Genomic DNA, 13,076 nt, shown 5'->3' with positions numbered 1-13,076 from the left:
CAGTGCTTTCCCACCACTGTCCCAAGGAATATTTGGGAACCTGTACCTTTTTCTGTCTATGGGCTATAAAGAGAATGAGATGTATGAACTCTAATAGGGGAGATCGTACAACAGGGTAGGGGTTTTTACTTGCAATGGCATGGATCTTTCCTTGGGACTAAGAACATTGTGCCCTGATTATATTCCTCCTTCCTTTGAAGTATTTATGATTCTCCTTGAAGACTCATCTGTTTTCTACATGTGCCATGTGTACATTCTTTGACCCCTTAGCCTCATGCTCTGTACTGAAATGTAACAGAGACAGTGGATATAAATAGGCAGTTGATGTTCAAGATGTGTAGAATAAAGAGCAAATTGCTATGGCTTGAAAGCAGGCTGAAAGCATTCTCTGAAACTTTGCTTTTTAAAAATTTTGTTTTTTTTTCAGGAGTTTTATAAACAGGTATATTTGAAGTCTGACATATCTCTTCAGGAAATAAATCAAAGCACCTTCAATATATGATAAAATAGTGTATTGTGTAATTATAGCCTGTTTATGAGTTTATTTTTCATTAATATACTTTATATATTAATTAATTTATATATTTATATATATTTAATTTATATGTTCCTCTCCTCCCTGTCCCTCCTCACCACCTTGTTCTGCTTATGACTCCTCCCTTTGTCTTCAGAAAAGGGGAATCCCACACCAACCCACCAGAGCACATCAAATCACATCAGGACTGGGTTCCACCCACTGAGGCCAGACAATGCAGCCCTGTTAGGGCAAAGTGATCAAAAACAGGCAACCACTTTGGAAAGCTATCTGGGGCTTTCTCAGAAAAATGGGAATAGGGCTTCCTCAAGACCCAGCTATTCCACTCCTTGGAATATACCCAGAGGATGCACTACCACACAACAGGGACATATGCTCAACCATGTTCATAGCTGCCTTATTCATAATAGCCAGAACTTGGAAACAACCTATGTGTCCCTCAATAGAAGAATGGATAAAGAAACTGTGGTACATTTACACTATGGAATACTACTCAGCTATTAAAAACAAGGAATTTCCAAAATTTGTGGACAAATGGATTGAACTAGAAATTGTCATAATGAGTGAGTTCACACAGAAGCAAAAAGAGCTAAATGGTATATACTCACTTATATCGAGACACTAGTCCAAGGTGTACGTCCCCATGAAAAACTGTACCTACCAGGATAGTGGGTAAGAGGGGAGGACATCCTATTGAAACTTTAGGTGTGAGAAGCCTGGGAGAAAGAGGAAATAGAATGATCCAGCGGGTCCTGGAAAACTACAGGCGAGTCTGGGCCCTGGGGTCCTCCGCAAACTGTGGCAACAGCCAAGGAAAAAATAGGCAGTAAAAACCTTGAACCCCTACCCGGACTAGCCGATGGACATTCTCCACTGTTGAGTGGAGAAGGAGATCTAACTTTCACACAAACTCTGGTTCCCCATATTTGAACATGTCCCTTGGATGGAGATGCCTGGTGGCACTCAGAGGAAAGATAATAGGTCATCAAGGAGAGACTTGATACCGTATGAGTATATTCAGGGGGAGGAGGTCCCCCTCAGACACAGACTTAGGGGAGGGGAGGGGAGTAGGGGGGAAGTGGGAGGAAAGGAGGAATGGGAGGATACATGGGATGGGCTAACAACTGAGATGTAATATGAATAAATTAATAAAAAATATATTTAAAAAACAGGCAACAAAGTTCATATCATAGACAGCACTCATTCAACTTAGTAGGGGGTCCACATGAAATCACACTGCCCATTGGTTACATATATGTAAGAGAATCTAGATCCAGTCCATGCATGTCCTTTGGTTAGTGATTCCATCATTGTTAAGCTCCATGGGTCAATATTAGTTGACTCTGTTGGTCTTCTTACAGTGTTTTTGTTCTCTCAGGGCCCTTCTTTCCTTCCCTCTCACTTTTCTATGGGGCTTCCTGAACTCCACCTAATACATGGCTGTGAGTCTCAGTATCTGATTTGATTGGCTCCTAGCTGAGGTCTCTCAGAAAACAATTAAGTTAAGCTCCTGTCTGTAAACATAGCAGAACATTGTTAATGGAATCAGGGGATGACTTTCTCCTATGGGAAGGGTCTCAGGTTGGGCCAGACATTTGGTTGGTCATACCCTCAGTCTCTATTCTATATCTCTGCACATCATTTTAGGCAGGGTAAATTTTGGTTCAAAGGTTTTGAAAGTTGATTGGTGTTCCCCTCCCACCAGTATGGGTCCTGCCTGGATAGAAGGTGGCCTCCCCAGTCTCATGTCCCCTGCTGCTAGGAGGCTCAGCTAGAGACATTCCCATATGCTCCCTGTAGCCTACCCTTGTGACAAGTCTCCAGCTTGTCTCAGTGATGCCCCTGCTTTTGGTTTTGGTTTCCTCTCCAGGCCCTCAACCTTCCCCTCCCCACCTTTGATCCCCCTTAGTTTGAATCCCCACATCCTTTCCCCTCCTATTCTCTCTACTGGCAGTGTTTTTTTAAAAAAAAAACCAGTGATATACATATAACTATGCTTTTTTTCTGCCTCTACAATCAACAAGACATAGGTGTGAAGATTATATAGTTGAATGTTACCTCTGGGAAATATATACAACCTGAACATTTGTGTACCATATGGGAATGTGATGAGCACCAAAGTTAACCTTTGCCAGAAAGGTGAATGCTGCCTATCCATTGTAGCTATAATGGGCTGAGAATTCCAATTGTTTCTATTGTGTTTCTGTAAAGAAGATGTAGAACAGGGCTATCATCTGAGTCATAAAATGAACAATTTAGGAGTTGAGGTGTACCAGTTTTGATAGATTATCTGATGTTGACTTGGTGACTGTTTCCCTGCCAACATAGAAGAGCAGACACAGTAAGGAGCCCATCATGTGATTATCCAGTGTGTCTCTCTCACCTGTTTTATGCAACTATACCATAAGTACACAGGGAATCAGAGATGAGCTAAACCACATAAGCCAGGGATAAGTAGAATAAGTTGGCTCCATTTAGGCAGTTGTAAGAAAAGCATCATCCCTGTTGGGTAAGACATGGTGCAGCACTGGGGTGAGAGTAGCCTCACTGCAGTAACTGTGCTATCATCTATGTTCTATAAGCAAGTACTATAGCATTATTGGTTTCCCAGAACTTTCTTATAATATGGAATTGTAAGGTTTCTTTTATGGGAACATTGGAGGAGCAATATACATTGTTTACACTTTTCTCCAAATGAATGAGTGTGGTAGATGAAAATGCAGATGAGTTTGGGAAATCCATGATAATATTTTTGATACGGTGAATAAGACAAGTAATTGAAGCAAAATTGAAGGCAGAAGCAAACATTGCATAGAAAACTTTTCCATGGGGGCTTGTCATTACAATGCTTAGGGGAGTGTCTGCTCAATGCACAGGCATGGACAAGGGTATCAATATAAGATTATACTGAAACATATCCCTAGTATGAGGCCAACTTGGCAAAACTATTTGTAGGAAAAATCACAGGACAGCAGTAATTTTATTTTTGATTTTAAGTGGCTGATGGTTGGATGGATTTGTGGAATGAGATCTTAGGACAGCCCATCTGAGTCTTAACACTCAGTGGTGAGCTGCTAAGGCAATATGGCTCCTGCTAGTAATGAGAGATGAATCTCACTGTGAGTCAGCAAGTGGACAAGAGATCGTGGGTGTAAGATATGGATTGTAGTAAGAAAGAGATATGAGCCTGGGATTTTGCACTGGTCTCTGACAGAATGAATAAATTTTAAAAAGAGGCAAAATGTTGGTGTTGGCAGGTTTTGTGTTTTATGGCTAGGAGAACAGTAGGGGAAGAGGGTACAGATTAGCAGTAATGTAGACCACTGCTAAGGATTTCAAAACCTGAAACACACGGGAAGAGCCATATAGTAAGGAAGGAATAAGTGACCTAGAAAACCAAGAGATACAAGTTCAGTCTGTCAAAATGTGGAAAATCAATGAAGTAGCATTTAGATACTAAACTTATTTATGGTCAAATTTGTGAGTCAATGGTAAGAAAAGATTATTCACTATTGAAAATGCTTGAGAGACAAAAATGTTTTATACATGCAAAGAGAGAATCTCTCATAGCCGTGTGTGTGTGTGTGTGTGTGTGTGTGTGTGTGTGTGTGTGTGTGTGTGTTTATAGCAAGTGATTTGAGACTATGGTACATCTTTAGTGGCTTTGCTGAGACCTTTATCCATTCAGCAGGTCTTTTAAAATACTGAAAGCTTTTGGAATATTTTAGTGATTTAGAACAGTATGGAAAGTGCATCTATAAACTAGGATTACATAAGGGAGGTGATAAGGTATAATGGATAGGTATAGTATGAGGTCTGACTTCTGTACTGGAAGAAAAATTCAGGAGAACCTACATTGAGTTTGGGTTTGCAAGGGGGAAATTGAAATAGAATCAAATATTGTGATAATAAAGTAGGAGGTTTTAAAGCCACTTTAGAACTTCACAGAGAACATTTATAATAAAGCAATATAGGTGAAGACAATCAAACATAACTTTGATGTGCGAAATTATCTGTCCAGGTTAATATGATTTTTTCTGTCTTCAATAAAATCTTATGACAGGAGATGACATAATTTGCACAGCCTAGGCTTTCACCAAAAGCCAGGTGTGTTGGATGAAGAGGCAGCACCTGCTACCACAGTCACAATGTTAATTCTGAGTCTCCCTGATGACCCAAGGACACAATCTGTTTAGTATGTGGAGCAAGGGAGACCAGGAATTCATTCTTTTTTTCTTCTGGAGTCAAGTAACACAGGCAGGTTTAACTAATTGATCAATTCTACAGAAATTAAAGATAGCTAGATGAAGAAGCTTCAGAGTGTGGAAGTGGAATGGCTCAGAGAAAATGACTGCCTAGTGTGGATTGGTTAATATGTATCTCCTGACTATTCTGCTATACCCTCCTTTGGTATATGAAAGAAATTGATGCTAATGGATTGAGTGCTTTGTTAGACCTTGATTATATTTGGATTATTTATCACTTTTGCTTTTAACTCCTGAAATTAACTGATACTTTAATTTTTATCTTTATATAATGTATTATAATTTAATTGACATTACAACTCGATTGTAATCCCCTCACTCTTCTTGTTTCCACCCTCCCCCCCCCATTTCTGCCCTATTTCCTCCCCTAGAGAGACCAGGTGACACTTTCTCAGACAAATAACAATGGACATTGGACATCCCAAGTGCTTCACCATAACTATATCTATAGTCTTTCTATTAAATACAGTGTGGTAGCTGAGGAGATTTTTCTGAAATAGATCATTGTTTTGCCCATGTTTTGTGAACAGTGCTTTTTCTCTACAGATACTGTAATGATAATCTTTTTGTGTTTTGCAGATTAAGAGTGATTATGAACATGTGAGCGCAGGTGAAGATTCAAATATACAAATTTGTTTCACACAGATGCAAAGGAAAGAGATTTTTAGAGAATCTTTGAGACCTTTATTTTAAGGTAAAGTAAATATGAGATTTCCAAAGGTGATTTAAAAATTTACAATAGCATTTTCTCATAAAAGGATAAAGGGTCCACAAAAGACAAATGTTTGCTGAAGTCCTAACATGTTTAGATGTGAATGTCAATACAAGGAGTGAGTTATTTCAATAATAATAGTCAGCCACAGAGACCATAGAGGCCTCTTCCTTTCCACAACTCTTTCTGTGTACTCTCAACTTCACACTCAAGTTCATTATTTTTTCTTTAAACATTATTTTTTTAATTTTTTATTTTTTTATTAATTTATTCTTGTTACATCTCAATGGTTATCCCATCCCTTGTATCCTCCCATTCTTCCCTCCCTCTCATTTTCCCCTTATTCCCCTCCCCTATGACTGTTCCTGAGGGGGATCTTCTCCCCCTGTATATGTTCATAGGGTATCAAATCTCTTCTTGGTAACCTGCTATCCTTCTTCTGAGTGCCACCAGGTCTACCCTTCCAGGGGACATGGTCAAATATGAGGCACCAGAGTTCGTGTGAAAGTCATACCCCACTCTCCACTCAACTATGGGGAATGTTCTGTCCATTGGCTAGATCTGGGTAGGGGTTTAAAGTTTACTGCCTGTATTGTCCTACATTATTATTTTATATACACATATACATGTACACATACATACATACACACTGATCAATGTATATATAGGTGCATTTATATATGCATATCTAAATACACATTTATAAGTACAACCTGCTGAACCATTTAGTGTCCATAGATCTATACCTATCTCTGAGGATAAATACATACAAAATATTTAGAAATATTTTAATAAAAATTGGAGTTAGTAATTCTAAGGTATCAATTGCTTTCCAGATTCTTTATTTGTTATTGTTGTTGGTTTTTTGAGACAGAATTTCTTGTTATATAGCCCTGAGTGTCCTGGAACTCACTTCATAGACCAGGCTGGCCTCTGACCTACAGAGATCCACCTAGCACTGCCTCCCAATTTCTGGGAGTAAAGACATGTGCTACCATACCCAAATCCTACTTTCATTTTTGACTGAAGAGTGCTTCTATAAAAATTATATTGAATTTTCTATTTTTGTTATGCTCTGTTTGTTGGCTGAAGTTATTTATTAGACCCAATTATATTTGTGATTACTGACTTATTTTGATTAGTTGTTTATTTATGGTTATGTCTTTAACAAAAGATATAAGTTGTCTTCCTTGCCTTAAGAATCAGACATCTAAGAAACAAAAATGCCCAGTATGTGTTTTCTTTATTGCCCTCTACGATAATGTCCAGTGAAGTTGGCAAGAGGAAATTCTCTTGGTTTACTTACAGACGTGCAGTAATACTGAACATTCACAGATCCTTACTTTTACTAGTTGCACTTAAATTTGCATAACTTAATATTCATTAGTAATATGTGAGGGTTTTTCTTTAAATCTTGATGTCATTTGTTACTTCTCTTTTTTTTTTCTGATTTCTTCTTTCTTGGTTACCTGTACCATTTGTCCATTTTTATATTAGTATATTGCTTCATTTTAATGGTTTATTTAAGTTAAACTAAACTTGCATATGTGATCACTTTCATATTGTCATCATATATCATGTTTTCTCTATTTCTTAAGGTTTGTGTTTTAATTATTAACTTACATTCTTTGTCATTTACATTCATTAAGCTTATTGACATGTATTATTTTAATTTGCCAGAATTCTGACTTTTTATGTGTATTTATTTTCTTAGATATTGGCTAAATAGTAATTTCAAACCTTTAAATATTTTGAATCGTCCCAGGGAAATTTTCTTCAGTGGTCATACACTTAACCCTAACAATAGTCATATGTGCTTGGTTGGGGATCATAACTAACTTAATCTGCATTTCTTCCTCAGCTTAACAATAATATGACTGCTTTATGGTGAAAAATTCAGGTGTGCTTGAGCCATCAAGGCATTTGGTAAGATTTCATGGAAAAAGTTATGTATCTAACTGTAAGTATAGTGTAATATGATAAAGAGTAAAAATATTGAAACTTGAGAAAAGTTAGTAAAAAGTGTGGAGGAAGCCCTCACTGGTCAGAGGTCAAGAGGAGAGGAATAGAGTGGAAAGGGGAGGGAGGGAATTACAATTAGGATGTAATATGAATAAATTATAATAATAAAAACTTTTCAAAAAATAAAATAAATTACAAAAAAGGGAGAAAATCATGAATTTTACTATGTATACTCCTGGGACTCTAAACATCACCATCAATATTTATATCAACATACCATGTTTTTCAAAGAGCTTACAAATAGGAAGATAAATTGTCTTCAAAAGTTTATATTCATGTATCACTTTGATATCATAAGAAACTTTACAATGGCATTAAATTATTATTGTTTCAAGTAGATTTTATTTAATAGACTCGTTTCACACAAATACATAACATGACCTTATGGCTATTCAGATATGTTGAGAGAGAAAAAGCAAACAAACAAAACAGAAAAAAACATTGAACCTTCCATGATTATTCACCAATCCAAACACATATGAACCTACTCAAGACATCATTCACACTGCTGAATGGTTTTCCCTCTTCTTCCACTTCACACACTCATTTTACCATTGCTTAAAAGTAAAAGAATGACCACATTGACATCAGTATTTAACACTTAAATATTAGAAATTCTTTCACACAAAAAGCAAAATCTTAGTGCTTCATATAAGACATGAGCCACATCCATGTAGTGACTTAGAATAGACAGAAAAAGTTGAGCATATTTCAAATGAGGTGGGAAAGCACAGAATTCTTCAAAAGAGGGCACTGCCTTATGATCACACATGCCTCCCTGTACACACTCCATGGTCTATGGAGCAGAAGTTGTAACCATGTTTATATAGACTACAAAGTTATTGTATTATACACTGCTTTCCAGGGTTATCCATAAGTACTACACATTTGTTATATTGATGTGTTATTTTCCACATGTTATTTCAGTGAGAAATCTAGATTCTATGTCTACAAAGGTGGGGTGGCAAAATAAGTCTTTGATTAGTTATTTTACTTGTGTGATAAGTGGAGTAGATATGATCATACAAACATCATTTCTCAATAACAGAAATGAATTTGTTCACTGTTATGCCATTTTTATTGGAGCCCTTACAGTAATCATATTATTCCATAAGTGAATATCTCCTCATTTATACAGGAACCTCAAAAAGACAAATATAGTCACCTGTACTGCAAAGTGAAATGACAAAAATGGAGACAATAAAATTTACAGGACAGAAAGAAGTACAATCCTGTCCTGACATTATAACACAAGCACAGAGGGACACAATTACAATATCCCTGTTGTCCTAAGTCTCATTGATAGCCTGAAATCTACGACTTTCCACATCCTAAGGGAATTCAACCCAGAAGTAACATTTACAAAGGGTTCTCAGATACCAAATTGTTAGAATTATACTATTACAGTCATCCTACTTGAGGACAAATTATGGACAAATATCTTTCACAGTGTTCTGCAGTTGCCTGAGTAGATCCAAGTATTTAGTAAACCAGAAAACAACATACAAAACACTATATTCTCATTTTCACCAGCTATTGTGTGGAATGTGAAATTTTGTCCATGTTATTTGGCGTCCAAGAACATTATTAAAAATAATTTTGTGCACTGGTGTTAATTACAAATTCTCTGGGATAGGACATACATGGCCCATCTCTCAGTCATACTGTGGGCGAGGTCATGGCATCTTTTGTATAAGATACTAGAGGCTGCTCAGGGAAGCCAGCATATGTTTTATATTTACATAACATATTACCAGTAACTCAATCAAGCTTGCTGGGACACTGTTCATGGCTTTATGAAATATTATGATTTCTGTAAGACAAGGCAACATTCAGAAGTTCTTGGAACCTTACCATACTTGGTAAGTAAACAAAACAAAGAAGGGTGAGTAGGAAGAGAGATTATGGAAAGAAAGAAGACAAGAATCAAAGAAGAAATGTAGGAAAGGGGTGACATGTAAGGAGGGTGAGCTAAAAGGATCAGGAACAGCATGAATAGAATGAGAGGAACAACATATGCGAGCTGAGTAAAGTCATTATTACTATCAACTTTTTTTTGTAGTAACAACTGTGCTCTATGTTATAATTTAGGAAAACTAACTACATTGTTTCAAACTAAACTAATTATTCTGGCCACACATATCAAGAAATCGTATGCTATGCCTAAAACGGCATCCCTGGTGCATGGTGGAACCTGACCATATAAGTTACTGCTTTTGAAATTAAAGAGAATGGACAATTATTTTAAATTGACAGAACTTGACAGAGGTATGGTTCCCACATATACAAAAGGCCTCTGTACTCTAAATGTTTAGTATATATTTATGGACCCAAATGGACACAACACAGACACTTTCCTATTTTCAAGAGTTTTAGTCATGTATTCAAAATTTCCATTGAAATAGAATAAGAAGTTACAGAACAGCAGCAGATTTGGGGGAGGACAATATTAGAATCTTCATAGAGTTAATAAGTGTAGTCTCAAAATTATATTTGATCAGCTGTTTTTAATTTTAGGGATAAAATCTGCAAGGCTTGGACATGGCTCACTCAGCATTGTATGTGACTTCCACATATAAACACCCACATTGTATTCTAGCATACACATAAAAAACAGGAATACTGATATGACAAAAAATTTCAGGTCTTAAGGTTTATAGTTAGAGAGTCCTCTGTATCTTGCTGAGCAGCTAGCCTAGACAACATGGTGAAATCCAGTCCAGTAAGAAACACCATCTCATATGAGTCAGACATAGTAGACCACTGAACTGAAACAGTATTTGCTGGACATGGCAGCATAGTTGTGCAAATGGGCTCATAATAGGTAGGACAATATGAACAAAACTTGTTCCTGATCAGGCCAGCTAAAACCATGATATGGCTAGAGGCAGGATTCATGAAGTCCCAGTTATATCAGAGGGACTCTGCATATGATGGGCTATTGGTGCAGGAGCAGTCAGGCTTCTTCAGAGAGGCTTACTATGGAAGGTTGTTGATTCTCCTTGATATTAGCACATGTCTGAGGAAAAAAGTGAGACATCACTAAATGGACAAAATGTTTATTCAATAGGAAAAAATCATGGTAAATCATAATGGAAATGGGGTTAGGTTATTTCCAATATATTATAGGTATTTACAAATATTAAATAAAGTATTTTTGAAAATATGAATGATACCTAAAAAGAAATTCTAGAATTTCTGCAGTCTCCATAAGCATATGCACATGAATGTACACAATGTGCATATACACATGGAAATACACATATACCCTATCGATCAAAGGCAACCAGGCCTAATATGAGTCCATTCACGTAGGCATTTTAGCAATCAGGCTCCTGAATGCTTCCATATCTCAGATAGTTCCAGGCCCTACACAGAGTTTTGACTTCAAGCAGCTGAGAAGGGGAAAGGGGCTGCTGCTGAGACCCCCAAGCAACAGAGCTAGAAGACACCTAACATGAATATACTTACATCTTATACATTCCATTATAAAATAAATTTCAATTAAACTATTTCTTTATCACTAGGATACTTTAGGACACTCATTGCTAATTAGGTATGTGGTTCAAACATTAGTTGTGATAATCATTTATTTAGGTAATTCAAACCTTTATTTTGTGAACTGTAACACACATAAACTGGTACAGTGTCGTTGATTATCATATAACCGCATCGCTCGAGAAATCTCACAAAGGAGGATTGCAGTGAATAAGCAGCAGGCTCCATTTGACACTCCACAGTAACAGAGTCAGAGTCACCAGACAGAAATGTAGGCTTCTTTTAAAGAGCCAGGACTAGGGCCAATGGATGGCCAGTTCCCGGTTTTTCGTACCAGGCATCTCTGGCAGATTTACTCTGTTTTCAGTTTTTCAAGCCAGATCCAGAGGAAATACAGCATTTGTTCTGTCTTTCTCCTTCCCCTTCCCTGTGCCTGTTGCAATACCCAGGGAGGGGGGAGATGAGAAGGAGCAGCAATTTTGATGGAGATCTCCCAGGCAACAGCAGGCTTTTCCATTCCTAGGTTTGAGATCTCTCTCCTGATTGGTTATTAACCTGCTCTTTATTATCGTGCACACACCCACCAATCATAGGCAACCAGAGCTAATATGAGCCCATTCACATAGAATTTTTGCCAGTCAGGCTCCTGGCAGGAGTCCAGCTCTTAGCTGGTTCCAGGCTCTAGCCAGGGGCTTGACTGCAAACTGATGAGCTGAGAGGGAGGACTACTCCTGAAGTCTGCAGGAGACAGAGCCAAAAGACACCTAGCATATGCAGGGACTTGCTGGGATTCCACAGAGGCAGAGTCACCTGTTCCTGTTATCTCTGCTTGGAGTCTGATTCTGTTTCTGAGGCCAGGGCTTCAGTTTTAAGATTGATAATTCCTGATGCAGGATTGGAGTCTGAATTCAGTTGTAACACGGGTGATTCACTTCAGCATTCAGAATCAGACAGAAGCGTGAGACTGCAGCTACTCCATTGAAGAATTGCTACATCATGGTTAGTTCTCACTCGTCACTGTGAGCCTCTCCGAGAGCTTAGATATTTCCTAACAGTCTCTTTAATGGAACTGACAGTCTCTGATTGTAACTGAGTGGTAGTTCATGTGCATTTGTTTTGCATGGAGTATAGGATAAGAGAGCATCGTTGGTATTACTTGATCGTTGGACCTGGATTTTTCATAGAATCTGGTCAGGAGGGAGATTTGTTCCATGAGGATATCTAGGTGGATAATAATGATAACATTGGGAATGACTGAGAGCCAGAAACCTGAAGGGTGGGTGTACTGAATTTTTAATGTAAAGTTAAGGCTATTTTCACATGAATATACGGCATAAAATTTTAAGTGTTTGTTGATACATACATTAGTAACTACAATAGTAACCACCACTGATAGTGGATAAATTAATTTTATTAAATTGTTGACATTTAATTTAGCATTTTTTCATTAAGATACCACACTGATTATACTGCCTGATTCTTTATGTTTATTCCTGAGAAGTGGGAACATGTGGAGAAAAATAATTTATTCTAGTAATAATAGAGTTCAGATTTGCATATTTTATAAAAGAGTCCCTTACATTCTGTGGACCACATCAGAAAATCTTCCGTGACTACATCTTCTGTTATCACTAACATTCCAAAATTACATCACATATGTACTGTTGAATGCAATGGAGTACGAGCTGCAGTCTCAACTGTCAGATCACGAAGACAAAGGGTTTATTTTTTTTCAGATGAAACAAAATGTTGTATGTGGGTTGGAAAATGCTAATGAAAATCTCAGAATCAATGCAGAACACAAAATGCTTCCCTACAGAGGTGTCTAAAAAGCACAAATACCTCACTCAACTGTGAGTGAATACTGAACAGCATTAGAACTCCTACTTAGTGTTAGAGAAGCAGGTCCTATCACTGAAAGCCTGGAAGGGCAATGACAGCTGCACCGGCTCACAAGTCTCACTGCTGAGAGCATGACAGCACACATTTAGCTCTTCAACTTTGTCTGCTTTGAGCTTCACACTTTTTCTTCTCTGTTTCATCC

General features: G+C 37.5%; 1 protein-coding gene across 1 annotated transcript in view; it reads left to right on the top strand.

Moving 5' to 3' along the window:
• The window catches only part of LOC311592786 (uncharacterized protein), a 386,211-nt gene that overhangs the window by 303,712 nt on the left and 69,423 nt on the right, over positions 1-13,076 (top strand). Inside the window, exons 52-53 of the mRNA XM_084773587.1 lie at positions 2,560-2,674; positions 5,380-5,494. The gene's annotated coding sequence lies outside the window, so the exon portion shown is untranslated. The remainder of the gene's footprint in view (positions 1-2,559; positions 2,675-5,379; positions 5,495-13,076) is intronic.

This window comes from Acomys minous (assembly GCF_964271855.1).
Source record: "Acomys minous genome assembly, chromosome: 2".
Lineage (NCBI taxonomy): Eukaryota > Metazoa > Chordata > Mammalia > Rodentia > Muridae > Acomys > Acomys minous.
The sequence above is the reverse complement of the archived record's forward strand: the minus strand, read 5'-3'. Positions and strand labels throughout refer to the sequence as shown.